Genomic DNA, 9,038 nt, shown 5'->3' with positions numbered 1-9,038 from the left:
ATGCCTGGTACCATCACAGCCAGAAAAAGGTATAGGATCTCCCCAGAACTGTAGATAAAAATGGTTGTGAGCACTATGTGGGTGCTGTAAATCGACTCTTGGTCCTCTGGAAGAGCAGCCCTCTGTATAGGTAATTCTTTGACTCTTCAATTCCTAGAATTTACTTTCAAATATTATAGTGAGCATTAATAATATTTTGGTTCATTACATTTTTGATATGTTCTCTCCCTCTCTCTCTCTCTCTCTCTCTCTCTCTCTCTCTCTCTCTCGTGTGTGGTGTGTGTGTGTGTGTGTATGTGTGTGTGTGTGTGTGTGTGTGTGTGTGTGTGTGTGTGTGTGTGTGTGTAGTGTTCCCACCTTACCCATTTGTACATTTCTTATGGCATTAGCCAGGAAATGGGTGTCCCATCTGCCTTTGCAAACAGGGCATGATCAGATAGCTCCTTGTGAAATTTCAGTTTTGAAGCCTATGACAAGGCCACCATATTTCAGAAGGAGTGCTGACAAAGATCTCATGCATCACCTTTGGCTTGGTTAGGGCATAGTATGCTGTTTGGGTTACATAGAGGTGGCCTTCCAATACAGGCTCATTAGGACGCTCCTTCACAGTAATATGGCCTTTGTCCATGACTGCACAGTGACCAGATCTGATTCTTGTCCTTCTTAAAGAGGCCAGAGCTACCATATCCTTTAGTAATTTAGTAATTTCTATTTCCGTTTATATGGACTGAAGATGTCTGCAGCCAAGAACACTAATAAAAGTTGGCTGAGGTAAGTAAAGAATATATTTGTTTCCAAATAGCTACTAATTGCTCCTATATGACTTGTTGAATGATAATCTGCCCCCCTCCAGTTAACTGGAAAGAACATCTTATTTTCTTAAATACATGGAGGCTGGTTTTGTTATTCTTGATTGTGTTTGATTGATCAACAGCCAGTTCAATTGCTTGGGAAAGGAAGCAACACAGACGCCCGCAAACCTTGTTTTGGGGCATGCCAGTGAGTCTCTGCTTTCCAACTCTACCCACAGATGACCTTGTCCTTGCCTTGACTGCTATTCATATCATTTAAGGTAATGTGATTTTTACATTCTGAGTCACCTCTCCAATTTTTTTTCCTTAAACAATGCAAGCTGAGAAAGTGTGTAACCTTGTCTTTACCTCAACTGAGCAAACTGCCTGATGGCAATTAGAGGAGTCTGTTACTTGGTTGTTTGGGGGTACAAGATAAAAATTTGTGTGGTGGCAAATAGAATTTTTCCATTGTTTAGATACATAATGTAGTCTTTGTCTCTCTGTCTCTCCTCTTGCCACCACCCCGTGTGTGTGTGTGTGTGTGTGTGTGTGTGTGTGTGTGTGTGTGTGTGTGTGTGTAAAACAAACAGCAGGAAATTTTCCCATGTGAATTCCTCCTACAGGTCTTAAACTCAAAAGCTAAACAGTCTTAATTTGGGTATTGTAAGAAGCAGGTTCAAATCCCAGCTGGAAGATTAAGTAGCTGTATGACCTTGGGCAGCAGGCTCTGCATGTAGAAGGGAAGCTACACCAGAATCAGGAGGGTATATCAATTACCTCATGTTGGCTGGATTGCTGGTGAAAAAGGGGCTGGGAACAACAGAAATGTACTATCTTATGCTTGTGGAAATCACAACTTTAAAATCAAAGTCCTAGTGGGGATGGATTCCTCTGGAAGGTCCAAGAGAGACTTTGTTCCATGCTTGTCACTAGCTTCTAGTGGTGGCCAGAAACTCTGTGGGCCTGGAGACACATCGTGGCAACCTCTGCTTCATTTCCATAACATCTTTTTCTCTGTGTCCTTGCCCGTTCTTGCAAAGACATCAATCATTGGAGGTAGATCCTCCCCCAATGTAAAATGATCTTGTCACATGATCCTTGGTCCAGTCACATCTGTAAAGGTTCTGTATCTAAATGAGGTCACACTCTAAGGTTTTTAGTGGACATGGATTTGGGGAGAGAATATTTTAGTCCATTGCAAAGGCAAGGATGTATTAAAATTGGAGTCTGCTGAGGTCAGTGCTCCCTGTGTTCTGGTCTGGATGCATGGAAGACCAATGAACTCTGGGCCAGAGCCAGGGTTTAAATGAAAGAAACAAGACACTAGGCCCATTGGAGAAGAGGACAGTAAAGGGGAAAGTTTGGGGTGTTCATACAACTAATGAGAAGGGCATGGAGCTTGGAGAAATAGAAATTAATGAAGGCCCAAGGAAGGTTAGGCACAGGAAATAGTTTGGCTGTCTAGATACCACCTGCTTTTCTCTCCTGCTTCCATGAGAATTAATCCTAGCCAACTGGATCAAGGATTAGCCATTTGAACTCCAATGGGAGCCAAGTTGTTCACTTCAGACAGCACTAAGTTGGTGTTGACCAGTCATCCCCCATCCCCACTAGCAGCTAGAGTCTTGAACTTGTTATTCAGCATGTATCTATCACACTCAAAAAGCTCTGACTCCCTAGGCCAGCTTTCCAGGCTTGCTTACAAGTCCTTCCTGCCACCTCTATTCCCGGGTTCCTTCTACATTCATCTCTTATTCTCACCAAGATTCCCCACTTGGGGCAAACCCCCTACTCATCTACTCTTTATGCTTCTGGGCTTGGGGTTGCTCTACTGCTGGGGGACTGCTCCAGACTGTACAGCTTGCTTTAGCTCTTGGCAAGTGTGTACCCTCCTCTGGCTCCTTCTCTAATGGATCACTTCTACCTTTATCCTCATGCTTATACTACAGTGGATTTAACTCAACTCCAATTCTCATGTGGACATGTGTCTTGGAGTTGGACAATCAGTTATAGTTCTTTGACACTAGGAATGAGGTAGGAATTTCAGCAGAGTCAATGACAATTTAGGCTTTCTGTTGGTACTTTCTGGAAAGAAGAACATCTATGAGCCTGAGTAAATACTGATCTGGAGTTCCTGGAAGCTATCTTACTACCAAGGTGAGACTGAGACTAGAGTATACAGGAGATGTGAAGATAGAAATGGTCCTTTAATGCAAGCACTCAGGAGGCAGAAGTAGGTGGGTGTCTCTGAGTTTAATGTCAGCCTGGTCTACAAAGCAAGTTCCAGGCCACCCATGGCTATACAGAAACCCTGTCCTGAAGAACAAAGAAGAGGGTAGAGAGACTAGCTTCTACTAGCATCCTCTGAATCTCTGAATCTCTGAATAAAACCATTTTGACGTCAGAATATTGGTAGACATTTCAGTTTTGGAGGTAATAATTTCCATTTGTGTTCAAGGTAATCTGAGTTTATTTGTTGAAATTCAGATCTTCCTTCTATCAAGTCCAGAACCAGAACATTGACAATGTGAGTCTTCAAGAATCACCAATGTCCAGGATTTCTTGTGGTTTTGTTTTTTTCTATGGTCTGCATTGTCAGTTAGGACTATCTTGATGTAGTGAGAATTTGTTACTTTTATCTGCCCATAATCTGATACCTTACCATTTCTTTAAAAAGGGATCTCTCTTTCTGATGGCTGGCTGTTATGGAAGGGGCATATAGCCCAGGTTTTGAGAATCAGTGCTTCCATCCAGAAATTGACACAAAACCGCATGGAAAATGTTCATAACAGAAATGACAGTTTCAATCCAGCGGTCATGGGAGCAGTGGTGACTTAACTAGAAAGTTCAGCCCCAGCATCATCACTCAAGGATGCCAGACCTCCAGGGGCAGGATATCTTCCATGGAAAATTCCAACGTCAGAGCAAGAGTCATTAGATTCTCTTGACAACACTGATACAACCGTTTATATTAAGATAAGTAACTCTAGCTGCTGAAATTCATGTCAATGAGTCAACACAGGAACATTTCTTTCTAGTTCTACAAAGTTCACTATAGGTCAGAGATACTCTTGGGAAGTTGGTTTCCATGGTGACTCAAGGATCTAAGCTTCTTCAAGTGACTATTATCTTTGGACCTTTGTACCAGGGTACTCAACTGGGGAGGAAGATAGCATGAGACTTGACACTGTGATTCAGGGTTCTGCAGAGAAATAGATCTAGTGAAATGTGTGTGTCAATTGACCAAGATGTACTTTAAGGAACTGTGAAGGCTTGAATCTGATTCCCTTAAAGATGAGTATGTTAAAGGCTTGATATCTAAAGCAGCAACAATGAACTTGGCAGACCTTTAAGAGGGTAATTTTCTAGAAGGTTCTTAGGTCATAGAAAGGATGTACTCAAAGGGGAGTATGGGACCAGACTCCAATCCCCTCTACCTCTCTCCTCATTGATTCATGATATGAGCAGATATCTTCCACCATGTACCCCTACCATTGCTGTCCAAAGCACTAAGATCAATAAATGATGAATCCAGAACCTCCCAAACTGTGAGGCAAAGTGAGATCTTCACATTTATAAGGTAGATATCTCAGTCATTTCATTATAGCAGTGGGGTGTTCTTTGATACCCTGGAGGATGGATGAGAAGTCTGAAGATAAGGAGAGGGTCAGCACTACACTTTCAAATCTGAAGGCATCTTCAGGCAGAGAGTGAGCTGGTGAGATTTACCACCACCAGGAATCTCCTTTTGAGATTCAGTCCAATTGAACTCATATTAAGCCTTAGCTGATATCCTATGCTAAATATTATTTTGGGATGATGAAAACCACCAAAATAAAAAAAATATGGTTATAGAGATATTTTTTTCCAATTCTTAGCGCATGGGAGTGCCTTTGGAGAACTAATTTTGACATATTAATACAAGTCAAGGGAGAATAGAAAGCAGTGTATTCAATAATAAAAGTATGATGGTTAGAAAATGTCAGAACTTGAGGCGCAAAATGCCACCATTTCTGAGACCCAGTATAACGAAAAAAGCACATCTTACAATGAGACAAACAGTTTAGCTCTATTGCCCTATTATATCTTTTAGCAGGCAAATTACCTAACATTTCTAAACCATGTTTATTCTCTCTCTCTCTCTCTCTCTCTCTCTCTCTCTCTCTCTCTCTCTCTCTCTCTCTCTCTCTCTCTGTGTGTGTGTGTGTGTGTGTGTGTGTGTGTGTGTACACACTGACACTGGGGATTGTACCCAGGGCCTTATTTACTGTTCTTCCAGAGGACCCAAGTTTGGTTGCCAACACCCACATTAGGCAACTCACAAACACCAGTAACTCCAGCTCCAGGGGATCTGACACTTTTGTTTGCCTTCTGAAAACACACACACACACACACACACACACACACACACACACACACACACACGGGAGGGAGGGAAGGAAGAGAGAGAGAAAGGGAGGGAAAGAAAGAAGGGGAGAGGGAGAAAAATATAAAGATAAATCTTCAAGTGGAGATTTAATAAATGCTCTGACAGCCAGAGTATACAGCATATTGTAGGAACTTAGATATGAAGTTTCCTAGAAAAACATCACTTAAAACAAGCCAAGAAGCCTGTGAAATGCTCATGATCTCTGACTTCATGTGATCACAATATTATAAAACTGCTACTATCATTGTTCATATTTCTAGGTGAGGAAAGTGAGGTCAAGAATGATTTGATGACCTGCTCAAAGTCACACAGTAAGTGGCATGGCTTGGGTTTAAACCCAGGCAGCCTGATTTCAGAGCTAACATGGTCAACTTCATAGATCATACAATGTATAAGGTAAGATTCAAACACAATATGGAGCCTAATTTGAAATTATATGTGTATGTATCTCTGGGTGTATTTATATACGTGGGTATGGCTTGGTCATAAAAACCCGACAGGGGATCGTGGTAGTGGAGAGAGAGATCTTAAAGGAAGTGATAAAGACATAATGGAACACCTGTGTTAGGAGAGCAGAGAGGAACCAGTTGTTAGGGAGAATCAGAGTAAGGTGGGGTCAGGAGGGGCCCGGGGAAGACCAGTGCAGGAGAAGACACAATAAAAACAAGATTTAGTGGCAGGTGCATATGAAGATGCCCTGATGGAAACCATTAGCCTTAAAGAAACATTAAAAATTAAATGATTAATTAAACTAGCCATGAAGATGTACTGAAGTTCCTCACTCCCACTTAGAAAATTAATATTATGTTCCTACTTCACATCATGCAGAGAAAAGTAAACTAAAAGTGCTCAAGGTGAATTGGAGAAGACAACAGCTTTTACTGGAGGAAGGTTTCTCCAACCATGAAGTGAAACCAAAGAAATCAAGAAGACGGACAGGAAAAGCTGACGAATGTGACACATGAAAGGGGGAGAGCTCTTGTATTTGGTAGATTAGAATGAATGAGTTATCACAGGTTACAGAGTCCCTATGAAATCAGCCAGTTCACGTCACTTAGTAAAGATAGAGCAGGGCAGCTCAATGCAGAAATATTTATGGTTAATGAATATTAACAAGCTGCAAATCCTCACAGCAGTGAAAGGAGTTGACTCACACAGCATCAAGATTCTGTTTTCTGCCTGTGGCCTCATCAAAACACATAGGATGGATTTCCTGCACGGTTGACAAGCATCCTGAGGAAGGGGCACTACTTGTGTTTTAATGGCTGACACAGCCTTTGGGGGTGTTATTTATTTAATAAAGTCTATCAACCCATGTGCATATGTAACCTGTGACCCAGAAATACTGATTGCAGAAATTGAACCTTCAGACATATCAGTACCAATGGGTAAGGTCCACCTGAAGATATCTGTTGGCCTGTTACTTAGAATTGTCACAAAACAGACATGACTGAAAGCACCACCAATTAGAGAATGGTCAAATAAGTCACTTTATAGCAAAACCCTGAACGAATGAGGCCATGCTTTATCAGTTGAGTTGGTCTGGAAAATGTCACAGATTGTAAAATGAAAGACAGGTTATTATACAGTGATGCAAAAATGGTCTCAAAAGGAGTGAAAACAGATTGGACAGGGATGCATTTTCTTTATACACCTATGTACTAGTGTATCTTTTCAAAGAAGATTTGTGTTTGAAGTGCAACAAAACATGTAAAAGGCTTGAATCCAAGGTGTTAGTGGTGATTACCTCTGGAGAGCTGTACTGGGAAGGGTGAGTTCCAAGAAGGCAAAATGATGTCTTTTTAATTGTATGTTATTATTTGAATTTTTTCAGTATGTACTAATTTTGTGAGAACAAAAATCACTGAGAGAAAAACAATAACAAAAGCAAAAGACAGAGATGGGAAGCATCACTGATGTGTCCAGCCCTTTCTGGCTTTTCTTTAATCTCCGTCTCTACAAGCAGACTGAATAGCAAAGACTATTTAGAAGCTGAACATGTTCCAATCAACAGGCCTGGTGGCATTTATCTAAAGTACTCAGGGAACGGAAGGTATGACTGCAAAGCCATTAACTGCTATTTTTTTCCTCCTTTGGAAGGACAAAAAGAGGCCATTGGAAGATGAGAAGAGACCTTTCTGATCAAAATGAAAAGAAGGGCAGACCTCTGTATTAGAGCCTCAGCCTTTTCAACTCCCCTCTTACCCTGAAAGGCATTAGGAGGGGGCCTTGAAAGAGTTAAAATGCACCCGCTAAGATTTTTCGAAGCTGGGGGACCGGGTGTCATAATGTCTCCTTCAGGCTCTTCAGGCACACTCAGGAACAGGGTCTCTGGTCCCTTGAAGTTTGCTCTGTGTTGTGTCACACATGTCCATCTTGGAGGCAGGTAGCTGGGCCACATATCCTCTGCCACCTAAACATGGGAGGTTTGATTAGGACTTACTTGGCACCTGAGATCCTATTTGTCAGGCTGAAGCAGTAAAGATAAAAAGCTGGCTGTCTCAACTGAAAGCTCCAGCCAGGAGACAGTCTTTGTGACTTTTTATAAGCAGTGTATTCTGCGTGTGAACTCCACATTCTCTTGTCTCGTTTCTCCTCTAGCCCCTCCCTCAGGCTTCATGTCTAACGAAAGAAGACCCTTCTCCAGGCTACACTCAAGGTGAATTTCTGTTGACCCTGAAGTGGTGACTCCTAGAGCTATCAAATAATTCAACTTGACAAGAACCTAAGGCTTTCGGTGCAGATATTGGCTTGAAAAATGACAAGTATGATGCCATCTGAGTTTCAGAAAAAATGTCAACTACAATCACATTGAACAAATTACCAAAAACAGCCAAGTCTTGGATTTCTCACATGTATAGTGAATGGATGTAAAAGGCTCATCTCGTGAAATTGTTGAAAGAAATAATCTGAATAAAAGCACTCGAAATTCAAAAAGCACAATTCAAATATGGCACATCAATGATACCATGTGCCTTAAGTAATAGGAAGAAAAGCCAAATGAAAGAAATAAATATATAGAAAGAAATGAATTCAGAAAAAGGCATGTTATTCACAAGAGAAGTGAATACCACAACAGCAAAACAACAACAACAACAACAACAACAACAAAAACTAGGTCACAAATTTGAAAATGAAGGCGGGCCAGAGCAATGGTTCAGCCGGCAAAGGTGCTTGTTGCCAAGCTAGCCGGCATGAGTTCGATCCACAAGACATACATGGTAGGAAGAAAGACCAGGGTCTGACCCACACACACATGTCTCGACATATGCTTCCCTTCTCCTCATGCTACACAGTAATTTTTTAAAAGAAGAAATAATGGGCATTTTTAAAAACGAAGGTGTAAAGAGGCCTACTTACACAAACAGTGGAAAGATCAATGGTTGCTAGGGACTGGAGGTAAAGAGGGAGGACAAGCAGGGCGAGGAGGATTCTAGGACAGCAAGTGTGTTCCATGTGATGCTGTAATGACAGACACATCTCCAAATCCATAGCGTCCAAAACAAGAGTGAAAACAAAGTAAAGAAGAGGGAACTTTAACGTAAACAGTGGACTTTGGGGAGTGATAATGTATTTCACAGGTCCATCAGCTATAAGAAATTTGCCCGTTGGAGTGGAGTTAATAATGGACGAGGCTGTGTGGGAAGCCCCTATGTAAGAGAAATCTATGTACTCCTCCCTCTCTTTTGCTGTGAACATAAAGCCACTCTCAAGAACAAAAAAGAAGGAGGGCCAACATGGCAATCTGTTGAGGAATCTGGCCTGGCCTTAGGAGCTATCTACTGGGATCCGGCAGGGAGGGAAGTCTCAGGATT

The sequence above is a fragment of the Cricetulus griseus genome (genome assembly GCF_003668045.3).
Source record: "Cricetulus griseus strain 17A/GY chromosome 1 unlocalized genomic scaffold, alternate assembly CriGri-PICRH-1.0 chr1_1, whole genome shotgun sequence".
NCBI classification, from domain to species: domain Eukaryota; kingdom Metazoa; phylum Chordata; class Mammalia; order Rodentia; family Cricetidae; genus Cricetulus; species Cricetulus griseus.
This window is presented reverse-complemented; position numbering follows the sequence as displayed.